Here is a 16,850-nt window from a genome sequence, read left to right as displayed (position 1 = left end):
TCAGCCCCCTCCAGGGGTTTAATATCACACACTTAACATAGTTAGCAGATGTTGATGGATCTGAAGGCCTGAACATACAACTGGTTTTGTCCATAAACACAGTTTTATAGAAAGTAATTTTAAGCAGTGCTTTGCTGTTTAATGACTAACTTCTTCCCTCTAATATGAGAGGAGTCTTAAATGTGGGCTTGTAACTACATTTGTGTATCGTTATGTGACAAGTTTGGAGGCGACTGTGGTTCATGTGTCTGTTTTATCTCACTGACACTCAGTAACAAGGCAAAGCTGTGCTCTCAAACAATCCAGTATCAAGACTTGTTTCAAGTGGTTATGTGGAGAGTTATGTGTGAGATTGTGTGTGCGTGGTGTTGCATTATTCCGCGGCAAACAAACTTGGTTGCCTGCATTTAAGCTGGCCCTGCTGTAATTGAAGTTTGACCAGCCGCCTGTCCTACGTTGTGCAGTATTATTAGCCTGCTTAAGTGAAAGCAGATGAGACAAGCTGTTTCAACAGTACAAAGAGGGCCCTAGTGAATTGCACGATGGAGCCAGGTTGACAGACATAGACACACATGGAGAGGTATAGCTGACATCAGAAAACGCTCGCACAGGGTATGTATTTAGTTGCCATTTAACATTAGATGCTTGTATTGTTTGGCTGTCTGTCATCTTTAACAGAACTGTGGTGCCAGAACAAGAACATCCGTGATGCTGTGTAGTGTGTGTCAAACCTACAGTCCAGGCAAGCATCATGCTGTCCTTTACAATTTTTTTTTCTTCCCAAATGTTTCATTTCCTTTCCGCTGACTATAAAAAGGATCACCATAGACTAAAGCACAGCAGGCCTCTGGACATCTGTAATAGACGAACCCGCACGCTAAACCGGGCTATTTTTGTCCCAGCCGAAAGATTTGCTGGTGTCAGAATCTCTCAATAGGTGAATAAAATGTCAGTAGCATTAAAGCAATGAATATGGTGATTACTATGAGGCTTCACTGTGAGTGATTTTCTCAGACAGTGATGGTCCGCATTTGATCTGATCCAGAAATCCCCCCCTCAGAGCCAAAGAAGCCCTGATGAGATGGAGAATGGCGATGGCGCCAGTGAAGATGACAGAATTGATGATAACGATGAAGGTGGCAATTATTTTGATCAAATGGGATGAGATCTGACAGGAGGAGATGATATTCCGTGCGGTGCTCAGGTGTGCCATTTCTCAAATGCGCCATTTGGCCGTTTCCTCTCACCACCAGTGTCCTTCTTCCAATATTTATAAGAGGGCAGGCTCTCAGAATACAGATAGGAACCCGTGCTCTTTGCCCGTCTCATTTTAAGAATACACTTTGCATTGCTCCCCTTTCCTCAGTCGATATTTTCATGTGAGAGGTCCCGTGTCCCCAAAACAAAAGAGCTGACCTTTTTAAGAATGTTTGTTTGCATATGTGTGTGTGGGCACATTCACAAAATCATTTTCTATTAGCATTTGTGTATAATAGTTTGTTTTTTAAATATCCCCCCGTTTTGTTCACACAAATGGAAAGGCCAGCATTCTGTGCTTCAGCTCCGTGCTTTTATCACACTTATGAGAGACATTAAGGAGTAGTTTGCTTTTATAGACTCCCTCTGCATCTCTCTAATGTCTCTTTACCAGGTATCTCTACAATCACTCTATTGGCTCCTCCTCTTCCACCTCACCTTCCCTTAGTTCTCTCTTACCCCCCTGTTTTGCTCAATGCTGTTGTCTATTACCATCTTTTTTTTTCCCTTTGTACACACACACACTCATACATTCATAAACACATTTGTATTCTCATCCACCATGTGTTCCCCGGCCAAACATCCAATGAGTGCAATTTATTCCCATCAATAATTAACAACGGGCTGTCTTTGTGTCTGCCTACCTGCCAAGGTGTCTCCGACACCCTCCGTTCCGGCGCGGCAGAGCAACGTTCCCCTGGCGTGGCCTGATGAAAAACCCAGGTGTGCCGTGAGGAAGGTGTAAATCACAAAAACGATTGGTAACGTCACAGACGCCTTCCACAATAAGAGCATTCAGCCTCATTCTCTCACTCCCTATTCTCCATTTTGTCACATATATCTCTCCACAACAAAGTAATAAACGGATAGCAAGACAGAGCCAGAGGCTTTGGGCTCATTAAATAAAACCGTCACAGTAATCAAGTTGTGCCTTTTTTCCTGCCTTGACGCCATTAAAACGCTTTTATTAAGGTGCCTTATTTTAAACACAGCTGCAATGGAGGATAGAAAAGAGAAACGGGGAAGAGAGAAGCATCATTTGATTTCCTCTGCCTCCTCCAATGTAACAGCCTGCTGTCTCTCTCCTCTTACTCCCCTTGGAATTTGAAATACCAAGGCAGCAGAGATGAAACATTGCCTTCCTTTTGTCTTGCCCTCCCCTGGGGATGGTGACAGCAAGAGGGAGGAGAGGAGCCATAATTAAGACACCTAAAGGACACTTCCCCCCCTGCGCCTCCCTTCCTGTCACTCACCTCTACACAAGTAACAGATAAGAGCACTTAGCATAGGTGTGCAGTGTGTGTGTCAACTTGAAAGTGTGTATGCAGTCTGTGTGTGTGTGTACGCATACACAACATTGTATTATTTTTGTGTACATTTACACAACTAAAACTCTTGTTTCTGTGTATTTGCACAAACCTGCTTGTCTTACAGCTTACTTGTGACAAAATTAAAGAACTGTTTAAATTTAAATTTGACAAAACAATTAAAACAATCATGTTTCCCAAATTTATAGAAAAATATTACAACATTTCAGTTAATCACTTTCTTACAAAGAGTTGGACGTAGATTGATACCACTCTGGTGGGTTGTGTTAAGGCCAGAAACAGAAGAGGATTAGCTTAGCTTAGCAAAAAGGCTGGAAGCACAGACAACCAGCTAGCATGATTCTGTCTCACATTCAAAAACAAGCTACTTGATTTTTTGGGCCAATACTGATAACCCATATTAAGGAGGAAAAAATCCTGGTATCCTTATATCGGCTGACACAAGCACATGTTTCCCAACAATCTCTCAAACAATGGTTATAAACACTTGTGACAGAGACATGTAAATGAGGCAGCATATTTGACATTTTAACAATAACATTAATTGATTAAGATGACATTATGGCACTAAAACAGTAAACTAAACTGGAAATATACTAATCATAAATGACCCCAAGCATCTTTTTTCTTCATTATAGTCCCTAAATATTATTTAATAATATAAATATATCAATCAATCAATCAATCAACTTTATTTATAAAGCACTTTTCATACATGAGTATGTAGCACAAAGTGCTTTACACAGGAAACATAAAACAATAATAAAGAAAGCCCCTCCCTCCCACCCTCCGTACTATATACATGCACACATACGTACACACACATACACACACACACACACACACACACACACACACACTTACTACAGGAAATAAGGAGACATGGCAAGGCACTGAGGATTGAGGAAATCCTCAATCGGGGGCACCAGTGCCCAGGCCCCCCGACCCTGACAGACAACGACTGGCTGGGCCAAAGGGACCCAGGGACAGCACCCCCAGCAGCATCCCAGACACAGCTCCCAGTGTGGAGGACCCCCCTGAGGAAACTCTGGAGTTAACCCTTAAAAACTAAAAACATAAGATAGGATAAAAACCCTGACAGAAGATAATTTAAAGAAGTGAACAGTTAAAAGGATAAAATGCATAAGATAATAATAAATAAAATAAAATAGTATCGAAGATAAATAATTTAAAAAAAATTATTTAAGATGAAAATTGTTTAAAAAAACCAAAAAAAACCAAAAACAAAACAAGATAGGAACAACAACATAAAATACGATAGAACCACATAAGAATGGAATATATATCTGTGATATGCCAATATTTGGATATCAATTCAATAATCGATCAGGCCCTAGAATTGCCTCCACAAATTAAGTATATCAACATCAATAGAGACTATATATTGTTTTAAATTCTTAAATTTAGTGTTGTCTTACCTGGATTTGATGACTGTAATGACTATTCAATTAATTGGCAGTGGATGGTGACTTAATAGACATTTATTTGAATAAAATCTTAATTTAGATTACTAGTTTTTTCAGATGATAGAAAAGGTTTTTATTCAAAGCTGCATAATTAATTATTTAAGCTTTTGAGAGGGCCAGGCTAGGTGTTTCTCCCTCTTTATAACCTAATGCTAAGCTAAGCTCGTCGCTTCTCAGCTTTACCTCCATACTAATAGCAAAGACATGAGAGTGTTGTCTAAAACTTTGCAACAAGCAAAGCATAACTACCAAACGATTTAACAATCCTGGTTCAAAATAAAGTGACTATTTGACAACATAGTGAGCAACATGTACATGTGTGCCATCAGTGTAATATTGAATAGCCTTAAATTGGCAAACAGTTGGATCCATGTACCAAAACTGTTACAGTGTGACATCAGTTAGAAATGACTTAACTGATGTAAAAGTCATAATACATGCACCTAATAAAATGTGTTCAATCATAATAGAGTATATCAATAATTAATAACAAAGGCACCAATCACAGTCTATTTGTCCCTCCTTCGTGTACCTGTGTGTGTCTGTGTGTTTCTTTATGTGTGTGAGTGTGAGCTCTATTAAGTACAGGCACGTATTTGCCTCTTCACACCGTGGACTCTATTCTCTATGTCACTTTGTTCAGGTAGCTTTCCGCGCTGAGAAAACTGACACGTCGAGCAGACAGAATGATAACAGGTAAACGGCGCGTCTAGCTCCGCCGATGCAAACCTGTCAAGCAGCCGCTGGCCTCACTCTCCACAGGCTGCCATTTTCCCCTTGAGCCAATCAGACTGAATTATGGGAAGGGCACCCTCGATTGTGGTGTCTGTGTCGGAGAGGTAATTCCGCCTGACAGCTGCTTGCTTTCAGACAACAGCCAGTCTTTATGGAAATCATCCCTCCCTATTCTCGCTGCAGTCGGCTTCTGCTGATAACAGCCCGAATGAAAACAAAGCTGTCCTTTTTCTGCTTTCTTTCTTTTTCTTTTTTTTATGCTCTTGTTTTCGCTCTCAGTACGGACAGCCTAGAATTAGTACAACAACTCTAACATCCTATGGACTCTGACAACATACGCCGTGCTTTAAAGTTATACATTCCTAGGATCAGTATAAACTTAGAGATGACATTTGCTTTCTTTGGATATGACCAGAGATCCTCTGATGCTCCTGAACATGCATGTGTGGTTTCCATTTTTTTTGTGTCTAAAAGGTAAAATTCCTTCCGGTAGTCTGCGATCAAGCCTCTCGTGCACTGAGCCTCCATCACTACCCTTGTTCCAGTAGCCGATATTTAAAAGGTTCACCCAAGCTACCGGCAGACAGAAAGGCGCTACTTGCCCTTCACTTCACATTACAGTGGGGAAATTATGCTAAAAGCATCATTAAAGTGCCTCCATGAAGTGAATCCCAAATGTTTATGATAACACAGTGCTCGCACCGGCCCATCAAGCAGTAGTCACTGGCGGATGCTTCAGATGGTTTAACGGTGTGAAACGAACCAGAGTGTTCGGTCCTCTTGCTCTCTCTCCCTCTTTCTCTCATTTCACTCCCTTTCCCTTACTCCGTGTCTTCTGCTGTCTTTTTCCCTTAGCTCTCCTGGGGAAGATTTCCTGTCAATACACACATTTATATTCATGTGAAAAAGCACGGATCCCCCCTCTGGGTGGTCTGCAGTCAGTCAGCAGTCTTCTTATTATCCTTTAAAGGTGACTCCTCTGACGTCTCAGCTCCTCTGACACCCAGGACCGCACAGTAAGCCTCAACATGGGGTGACCTCTGGGTGATAATCAAAGGGATGGCTGACAGTGCTGTTACAGTCGGTTGCTGACTACAGCTACAGCTCCCCACAACCATGGGTTAAATCTGGGGAGAATGTAGGGAGAAACACATTGTATAGTGAATACAGTGGGATAATTGGACAGAGTTTGGGGATACAGGTGCTCACTCAGCAGCATCACTCACCTCACCGTTCGACGTGCGCCACCTTGAATGTGATGCCATTTCCCCTCTGACATCCACCGCAGTGTTTGTTCACAAAGCATATGGTGTCACAACACAGTGTTGTGATCAGCACTTTCTACCCTGAAGCTGCCATTGACAAGGACATCCTTCTGATTATAGTGACTCACCAGCACCTCATTTCCCTCCAAACTTCTTGTCTAGAATGCGCCTAACTTTTTATATATAGCCCGTAAGTGTCGGAATAATGCTCGTCAGCACATAAGCATATCTTACATATACTTCAGTTGTTTGTCTCTGTTTGTAGTTTTATCCTTTGGCAAGGACCTGTAGCTTTTATGTGCTTTGCTGTGGGGACCGCGTAGCATTCAGAGACTGTGTAGCACAAAGCTCATCGTGCTTTCAGGCATTCCTTTTCCCTGGGTGCTGACGACTGCAATACGTAATGAAGTGTTGTTTTCTTTTGATCAGTAAATTCTGAGTGCCTCGAACACATGGTGTAGCTGGAGATCATTTACAGCAACACTGTCCACTGATAAATCTGATATTAATGTGGCTTATTTCACCACAACAGACGGACCGAGACTTCATATTGCATTCCGGTGCATGTCGCCAACTCTGAAATCTACATGTGTGTTGTCAGGGTTGTCACGGAGCATTCAAGTAAATCTCTGCTCAAATGGCCACAAAGGTTAATTAAAGAGAGTTTTGATTTTTTTTTCTTTCATAACCACACAGGCAAATTTAATATTTAATGAAGAATTCAAGCTTTTTAACTGCAGAAGTTTTTAGAGTTAAATAATAAAGACGTGCAATTGAGAGCTGTGACGTTTATTAATTGACTAAACGTTAGTGCCCGTCCCTTGACAGTGAATAAAAATAAGTACAAACTTTGAGAAGGTCTGATGATGCACAAAATCAAAAAGCCCAAAAAGATGTTTGGGTTAGTTATATATTTGGTTTTGTTGTGTTTATATCTAATTTGAAGCCTTGTTTCCATACAAAAACAGCAACCCAGCTACCCAGCAAAAAAGGAGGGTTAATTTGTGTTAACAAAACATTGAATTAGGTAACATGCATGGATGCTCTCCCCCCTGTTTTTCTTTAGTTTTTTCCACCTAAGAGCTGTAACCCCTCTTTCCTCTGAGCTCTTCCTGAATGCATAATGATACAACTAGGCACCATACTGATTACCAGTAACCTTGGTTTGAGGGTTTACCTTGAGTTTAAACAAATGGAGTCATGCTAATGTGTTTTTAGTTTTTCGTTCTGTCTACTGTAAAGTATTTTAATTTAAGATGAATTGTAACTAAAAAGTTGATACCTGTGGAAATATGATAATCTGAGTCATACAAACTTAGAATCAGTGTCATTTTTTGCAGCGTGGTTAGCTGCAGCAGAGCCCAGCACATCTTCCCCTCCCCGCTCCTCTCGCAAAAGGGATAGTTTTGAAGGGCAAAGCCAGTGAGAGTGAGACGGACCATCTGACGAGCACTGGCTCCCGAGCACCTCCGTTGGCTTCCACTGTCTCTGCCATCTAATTACGCTTCAATCATCCGCGGGAGCGCTGCGTGCGGTAAATTATTTCGGCGAGCAGCGCGGAGACGTGCCGAGCTGCGAGCGCCAGGGAGAGTGAGAAAGGAAGAGAGAGACAGAGAAACAGAGACAAGGAGACTAAGTAGAAATCAGTGAGTGCTGGAGTGGAGTGAAAAAGATACGGAGCAAGGGGGAAAAAAAAAAAGGTAGGAAAAAGTGTGAGAAAAATTGAGTTGAGATGGTGGCAAAAAGTGAGAGAGAGAGAGAGAGGGCTGGAAGGCTTGAGTGAGAGGCCCGCCAGCCATAATGTCGCCTCAGACAGTCTGTACAGCAGGAGACAGGCCAGCACTAATGAACAAAGTTACAAACTTATCACTTATCAGGCAGAGAGAGAGGAGTGAGGGAGAGGAAGATGGGGAGTCGAGGGGGAGGTAGACAGCATCAGCATAACTAATCCTCCTGTAGATGCAGAGTAGTTTGACTGTGTGAAACTTAGCACAGACACAGAGCAATCATTAGGGTGTTATTGCAGATTCTTACAGTCCGTCATTAGGCTGTTTTTGCATGTGTTTTGGTTTCCACTCTAGCAGAAACAAAAGCAGCTAATTAAATTACAAGTTCGAGCGGTTTTATTTCCACACACCTAAATATTCTGTTCAAAAACTGTTCCAAAGCGGCCTTGTGTCTAAATATTAGGCTCGAAAAAGAATAACGCAGGCCCGCATTCTCGGTATGTTCGACGCCACCATGCTTGCTTTGAAGCAAACATAAATATGGCTTTTTTCGGGGCTTGGTAATGGCCACAGTGTGCAGTTATTAGAATCTCTTTGATGTGGCAACTGTGCCAACCTGCTCGCTGTCTCTGTGAATTGATCTGGCTCAATTAGGAGGGCCCGCAGAGACGACGTTCAAAGGACCAGGCTCCCACACTCAACGCTGACACACATAGACCAGGTGAAACGCTTTGCATTCAATTACTCGGCTGGCCCTCGAGAAGACAACCTGTGAATAGATGTGAGTATTGGAAAATCAATGGTGCAGCTTCCGCATTACGGAAAGCTTTCACCAAGAATTACAGGGGAATTTTTTGTTTTTTACCAGTTCAAGTTCATTTCCTGCTCCCATAGGCTTATCGTGCATTAAATGAACTGCTATCTTCTGAACATCTTTCCTGAATCTAATAATGTTTACTCTTTCTATCTACTTTATGTGTTTCTGTATCCTTTTTATGTTAAACTACATAGGCTCTGTACACAATCTGCTTTTTCGTCCATCCTTCCCCTCTTCCCCTGATTCAGCTGACCCATTTCAATTTGTCTTCATCAGTCATACCAATTAACCCGAGGATTAGATTCCTCAGCTCCAGCCATCCCCAGTCCTCCCTGTATCCCACCATCTCTCCACCCATCCATGCCCACTAACCTCAGCTATACAGGGCTGTTTCTGCACAGGTAAATGAGGTTGAACCCCCAACAACCAGGCTTAGTTTTCTTAGCATTCAGCTGTTGTATTGTCGTGATGTACATAAAGAGAGAACACTTTTTTTTCCATTGCATTTTATCCATCAGGAATATTACTCCCGCTGCCCTTAATGTCATCCTCTGAAGTACTGTAATTTCCGCTGCTTATATCTGGAGTCAAAGGGTTTAAAAAACTGCCTTTCCCACCTAAAGCACACGCCTGGTGCATCTGTACACCAGGTTCATACTGTAGCACACATACTCAGAAAAAAAACAGTAAACCATTCGATTATGAGCAAAGTTACAGCACACACGTTATCACAAACTATGCGGAACACGCTGTATTTGCATTGATTGAGTTAGAGTGAATGCATGCATGAATGCCGCAGTGATGAATATTTTGATTCCTCTCTCTGCAAGCATTCACTCAGAAATGACAATCAATATGCTTCTGAATAGTTTTGTTTGATTTTCATGATCCACCATGCGACAGTGATCTTATTTGTAGATTTCTAGGAGGCATACTGACTTGAGAAGGGGAGTCTTTGTAAAAGTGTGCACACAGTGAAGAATCAATTAGTACAATGGCTGCATTTGTATGATCTTAAAGGTTCTCTGTGTTTTTTAGTCTACCATAATCATGGGTCATGTGCGTGATCTCTTATACTTTGGATTTTAAAGATCAACACTTCTAAATGCTTTGAAAAAAGCCTTGAAGAGGACAGAGCAAACTTAAAACTGACAGTGACAAGTGAACAAAGATGGCATGAGAAATCCCTGAAAACATTGTTGCATGTTTCACAAATGATCAAATGTTTCGTTTTTAGAATGATTAAGTGAAAGTGAACTATCCAGCACATTGTAATTTGCTTGAAATCGAGTGTCAAGGTTGAACACCATTGTGAAAACCATACGGCACTCCCTGATCATGTGAGGCTGTCGCTTAGGGACTCCATTAAAACATAGACCCTTAAATTCATCTTTAATTCACCAGAAAATTGTATTTTATTAATGCAGCCCTTCCACTGCGGCAGCGTAGGGCCGTACGCCAACTTGAAGCTTACTGCTTACATCCAGTTGCATGCTTGTGTGAGTTCACAATCCCATTGAAAGTCACTCTACATAGATCATATGTAATGGTAGATACGGGTGACGCAGCTCAGTCAGATCAGAGCCTGTATCAGCGCTAACACTTCGAGAGTTTTGCCGGATGGAGCTCCACTTCACCAGAACCAATCAAAGTAGCTTCCAGCTAGAAAAACCATCAGCTCACATACCTGCTAACATTCGATTCAGTTGTCTTTTTCATTTGGTGTATACATCTTGTTCATCTTAAATTCAAGTTTGGTGCCATAAAAATCGCATAAATAACACTTTTGCTAGTGTGAAAGAAGCAGACAAAAAAAAAATGTCTTCTTGAATATGGCTGTTGAGATATCAAAGACGCTAGCAAAACAGAAAATAAGATCATAAAATAAGCACAGCCGAATGTCGGATAGAAAAAAAGAAATGAAGAGATGGAGTTCCCTGGTATCACGTATGTCCGCAATGCAAGTTGTGTACCGTAAGTGGCAAATATTACTGAACACACAAACACAGGACTCTCCTAGATGCTAGTTTTGTGTTTTGGTCACCAGTTTTAGTCAGAGGTTTGTTTCTGAGGGATTATGTGTTCTTTGTCATTTTGGCACAGTGGATGCTTCATTAGTAAAGTTATAAACAAACACTGTGTCACAGTGGACTGAATTCACCCACAATTAACCCAGAATGTAAAAAGTGAGTTGATTTAAGCTGCACATTGTGTTTTCAATTTTCTTAACTCTTTTATCTTCAGTTTTCACACAGTTTTCTGCAGTGAACAGAATAGTAAGCTTGGTGATTGGGTGTTTCACCAAAATGCTCCTTAGCAGTCATTGTTACAGGGGAACTATGTAACTGTATTCTAGAACTGGAGGACCTCTAGATGGGCAATTCAAGCTCAAAAGACACACCGTTTCTCTCTAATGTTTACACATAAAATTGTGACTTTCACGTACATGATGAAACTCATGTTCGGGAGGTTTCAGACTCAATCCGTACACCCCTCTCATTACCATATGATTTGAAGACCAGATTTCTCCCCCAATTGGAGAGAATTAGGGTTCAATTTGCCTTTGAACTCATGTAGTCTGAGCACGGCTTTAAAAAGCTCTGTCTCTGTTTGTTTATAGGCCCGTTAAAAGGTTGCATAGTTAACATCTACAGTGCATCGAAGTTTTTATTCACACAGGCTTTTACCTTTGGATTATATTGAAAGAAACAGATATTCCTACCAGAGCTCCTAATCTTTTGTGGTGATGATTTAACTGAGGAAGGGTTTCATGCTGATCCAAGCCGGAGAACTGCGACTATTGAGTCATTTAACATTGTCTATGGGAAAAAAACTAACAGGACTTTTGCTTCTGGAACCAGGAGCACCCAAAATAGCTCTTGACTCTATTGAAGATACAAAGATAGCACAGTGTACTTGTTTTGTATTAAATGAACAGGACATTGTGATTTCTTTTATTTCTCAGCAGCTTACAGGTATATGTCTATTATAGATATGTTACAGTGCAATAAAAACAAGATGATAAAAGCAATATCCAGACAGGGCTATAGATAGTTGCCCTTTTATTCACTTAATAACCTCTTTTGAGATCAAATGCACACCAATGGACATGCCTGTTCCTCTAGTTTTAGCCAGCTGTCCTCGTATCATTAACGAGAACTACTTTTTCTATTCTATTGCACCCTACCCGACTCTTTAACGAATTCTACAGGCATGCCATGTTAAATTACCCCGACTGTTTCCATTTCCAGTGGCTTCAATCATATGTGAGAGGTCTGCGAGAAGAGGGAGTGAGAGGCAGTGAGTCCGGGCAGAGCAGAGCCGGGTAGATCAGGGCCGGGGCTCTGTCCTGCTGAGGGTTGATGAACCAGCACTCTGACACCAACACAGTCCCTCATTCTGCCTAATGAGGAAGAGAGGAGCCGGAGTAGCGGGTCCCTTTTCATCCTTTTCATCTCACTGACGCTGCTCCCATGAGTATTTGTGTGTGAATGTGTGGACCGGGCCACGCTACAGATAGATAAAGACAAGAAGAGATTGAAATGGAGGCTATGAAGTTCCACACCAAAATATCAAACACTCCTGATTGTGTGAAATGTTCTTTCAGGTATAATGGGTATGTTCTGTGGAATTTCACCAGGAACACATTTCTTACCGCACGTGTAAGAGATGATGAGGACGGAAAAAAAATGCCCCTCTGACATTTCTCTCTCTGTTGAGAAACATTTGAGGGATCTCCGTCTTTTCCAGAGGTCTCAAAAAGCCAAGGTCAGCGTAGTTTATCTCAGCTCAGAAGGGGCAAGCCCTTAAGACCTCAGGACCTATGGCCACGCACATAGTGTACATCCATACACACTGTGACAAGTGCTTTGCAGGGAAGGAGAGGAAATGGGTACAGGGGAGAGAGGAAAGACAGGGAGTGGAGCTTAAAGAAAGGTTGGAGGATATTTTACCTGCAGAGTTTTTTTGTTTTTTTTCCCTCCAGTTAGAGATGGTCAGCAGTTCCGAGGGAGAAAGTGAGAGGAGACAGGTAGATGTATGGCACACGGGTGTCTCAGCCTCCCTCGGAAGTGATGTCAGATCATTGCCTCTCCTGTTTTACATGAAAAATAAAACACCGGCACCTTCCTAAAACTCTGTCAATGGTTTCAAGTCAGATTTTACAATAGGAAAAGAAACACACACCTACCACTTTCCAATGTCTCTCACACATTTTTTTTAATTTACAGTAAAAATGTAAAATTGGATACAGCTCCATATTTAGTTTGGATCTTTCAATTATGGTATGCAGGGTGTTTTGATCTTATTCAGATTTGCAAGCATTCTTTGGTTTTAGTCAGAATCAACATCGGCTAAATTTGCAGTGGACGTACATAGAAATATCATACAAGTAGAATCAAGGACAACAACAAAACAAACCTGACTAAAAAAATTATAAAATGATAATCAAATCAAATCAAATAAATGGAAATGGTCATAAATAGAAAACACGCTTGCTTAAACATTCTTAAAGACTTGGAAGCTGTGTGGGTTAGTGGGTGTATGTAGGACTGCATTTAAACTGGAATATTAGTGAAATATTTATCTTTCATTGGCCATGCAAACAGCTTAGTAGGAATAAGGGCAAAAATCTGTGATATTTGCATGCATGTGCATGCATTTAAATGTAGTCATTGTTGCTATACACAGCACAGTCCTGGCTTGTGTGCTTTAATAGTTGAGCGGCTGATTTGAGAATGCCGCCATTAGAAAGAGAAAGTCAGGCCAATTTTTCCCGCACATTTATTTATATCAACTCTTATCTGGAAGTCACTAAATTCTTCGATGCCCCTTTTGTCTCTGCAAACTGTCAATATTTTGTCTGCATGCGTTGTGATGTCTGTTGTGTGACTGCATGCTGGCGCGTTATGTTGTCTCTCTCCCTCTCTTTCTTTTTTTGTCGGTGGCCCTGTTATCTCTATTTGTCTTTGTTATGTCTGTCGCTGTATCTCATTCTTCCACTCCACCCTTAAAAGCTGTTATTCTGTCTCCTTCACTTACTGTACGCTTGATGTTTGGCCCCCCCAGTGCTGGTTTTTGTAGTGCTGTGCTTGTGATATCGCGGCATTGTTTTCGTTGTTATCTCAGTACTCCTCATGCCGTTTGAGTGTTGCTGCTGTGTCGTGTGAGGGTTATCTCGCAGCCATCTCTGCTTTTATCTTTGCATTATCTTCGGGGTTATCGCAGCGCTGTTGTCCCCGTGTTATCATATGCCACCATCAAGGTGGTGACCTTTCTCTCCGACAGCGTCTTGAAATGCACCCAGGGATGTCTTGGCGGTTCCTTTTAGCTTTTTCTGACTGACAAAGATGATTGTATTATATTTGGGTGATGGCTGTCAGACTACTTGATTTTCCCAGTTTGTTTAACTTGCACCCTTCGTAGCTCCCTCATGGATATGTACATGTTCATATGCGTCAAAAAGGTTTAGCCCTGTGAGATGTCTTTGTTTCTGCCAGCGACTGCGATTTGTCTGCTTCATTTGCGCATGTCTGTGTTTACACGGTTGCATGTCTGCTCTGTAACATTTGATTCAGGGCATGGTATGATTCATAGCAGATGGCTGCCTTCTACCAGAGGACTATGACAGCTGAAGAAAGTGAAAACTGAGAGTGGTAGACAAGATATGAAAAAAGGGAGGAAAAACCAGGGATGTGATTACCATCAAAACTTCCGCTCAGTAGAGGGAGCATCCATCCGCATCCTTCTCTCTGCTTGGTGTATGACATAGATACAAAATGTCTCCCAGGCTAATTTGCGCAGCAGTACACACTCTTCACAGATTCATTTTGAAGTTAGCAGTCAAACAGAATCAGCTCTTTTGCCTCCATATAGTAAAATAAGACAGGAGACCCCCTTAAATATGTACTCCAGGCTGTTTGCACATCAGTCGATCTGCTAATGTCTCTTTCCCTCCCCCTCTGCTTCTCATGTGCAGTATCTTTTTGACAGTGAAGTTTACATCTTCCTCTGGTGCTATATACAGTTCCATCACTGGATATCCAAACAGAAGATCCTTTTGCCCCCTCCTCTTTTAGTCCTCATGAGAACAAACCAGAGATTTGTAAGCCATATGTTTTCATAGCAGTGTTATGGTCCACACTATAGCAACCGCTGAACTACAGCGCAGAGTCAGTACTCCCTTATTAACAGGGTACGCACACCTCATAACTGTCAGAAGGAGGAACGGGCAGCTTTGACAAGCTAGCTGGTGGGGAGGCACTGCCATCTTGAATAATGATCAGTCCCTCTGAGGCCCTGCAGAGAGATTAAGTTAACATATAGGGATGCTTTTGTTCACTACAGCACATCACTCCCTATCTGGACTGACTGAGACTTGATTTGACCCAACTGTGTTCAAAGACGGCCCAAGCTCAAGAGGAAGTTTGGTTTCAGTTTTTCATTGAAAAAGAAATGTCCTTTTCTAGACGTTGACCTTTTGGAAATGGTTTTGCCAGGAAAACATGAATATTTGTAATTAGGGGAGAGTAATGTAATATTGTTGGGACATTTTGCTGGGAAAGTCATTTCATCAGAAGAAGGGTTTGACAACAGTTTTGTGTTATTTGACGATTTATTTAAAGACAGGTACATGCATTTTTGGAAACAAATGTCATTGGTAGTTAATATTTCTAAAAACTACAGATATGTCAAAGGATGACGTGTGTAGCAAAGATTTTGGGAATAACTCTAACCCATCTCCATGTGTGATCGTGGCGACCAAAACAGGTATTTTAAGCCCAAACTCTGATGCCCTTCCAACCCTAACCAATTGGATTTTGTGCTCAAACATAAGCAGAGCATAGGCACAGTGTTGTGACAACAAAGAAAGGAGAATTTCAACTAAACCGATGTAAAGTTAAAATGTTAAAAAAACGTTCAGTTTTAACTTATCTGTGGTTCCAGAACCATATTTAGCTGACATTTATTGTGGCGAATCGGTGGGATGTATGTCATGTTTTATGTAACTTTAGTACAGTAGAAAATATACAACACATTTCTTGTGAAACTATGAGAAGCCCTGTTTCCATCAATGATTTTTATGCACATTTTGAAGCATTGAAGTATAGAAAAAGTTAATGGAAAAGGGCAAAAATTCCCCAAAATCTTTTTAATTTTCACAAAAAAAGGTTTTAGGCTCGCTTGAGGTGGTTCGTTCCCTTTTTGGAAAAGAGTCAACGTGCATAATCTCAGATGGAAACACCTAGTGAAAGTTTAGCAAAAAGCAGTAATTTAGATTAAGCACAAGCAATTCTACAGAAAGATAGTTGATTGTAAATTTTGGATCATATCAAGAATATTGGGTGTCTGGTCAGAGCCACCAGCGAAGCATCTGTATCTGCCGACCTGTGGCTGAGTCTCAAAAACCAACAGTCTTTCTCCAGAATCGCTTTCTACAGCCTTAATTATATCATGTCGTCGCACCCTCTTCTGCAATTGTATAATGGTTTTCGGACAATAGAATTGCAGCCACCTACTGCTTATCTCGATCAGCCAATGTTTAATAATCCCCATTCCACAGTAATGGCCGGAAACAAGCATCGACTTGCACTTTTGCACTTTAAAATTTGCGATACATCACTGCCCTCAACTATGATAGTCTCACAAGCTGTAGATGATGTAACTGATGTAACTGTTTCTGAGATCAGCTGATACTGGAGCATATAAACCTTGAGTCTTTACTGAAGCTTCATACATATGCAATTCATCAGGCAGCTCTTTCCACACGCTCTGTGTATTTGTTATAATTCATTGAATGTAAAATCATTTTCATCCTTTTCTTGCTCATCTGGTAGAAGCCGTACAAGCACATTTACACCTCTGGGCTGACTTTGACATCGGTTGATACAAGTGTTTCACCCACTGTTAGTTGTTATGGGATTTCGCATCGTCATATGATGTCAACTGTGAATGAAAATGTAAATTACCTGCTATCATCTGTAATGTGTTAATCCCCCTTGCGGTCTGACTGTATTCTTTACGGTCACACGCAATAATTAGATCTGTGAGCCGAAGATTGTCTTTTTTCACTATTATCAGATTGCTATTGTATTGTTTTCCGTGGAGGCCAATAAAAACCCACAATCCATACAATAGTTATTAGCAAGTATGTCTTTCTCCTGTTGACTGTCCTGCATATACAACGAAACAGCTTTCCAACGTAACTCCAGCAGCACCCAGTAGCCTTGTTGGGG

At 41.3% G+C, this 16,850-nt stretch overlaps 1 protein-coding gene across 6 annotated transcripts in view; it reads left to right on the top strand.

Annotated features, from left to right (window-relative positions):
* The window catches only part of rbms3 (RNA binding motif, single stranded interacting protein), a 307,812-nt gene that overhangs the window by 172,196 nt on the left and 118,766 nt on the right, over positions 1-16,850 (top strand). The window lies entirely within an intron of this gene.

Source organism: Sparus aurata, chromosome 3 (genome assembly GCF_900880675.1).
Source record: "Sparus aurata chromosome 3, fSpaAur1.1, whole genome shotgun sequence".
In the NCBI taxonomy this organism is placed as follows: domain Eukaryota; kingdom Metazoa; phylum Chordata; class Actinopteri; order Spariformes; family Sparidae; genus Sparus; species Sparus aurata.
The sequence above is the reverse complement of the archived record's forward strand: the minus strand, read 5'-3'. Positions and strand labels throughout refer to the sequence as shown.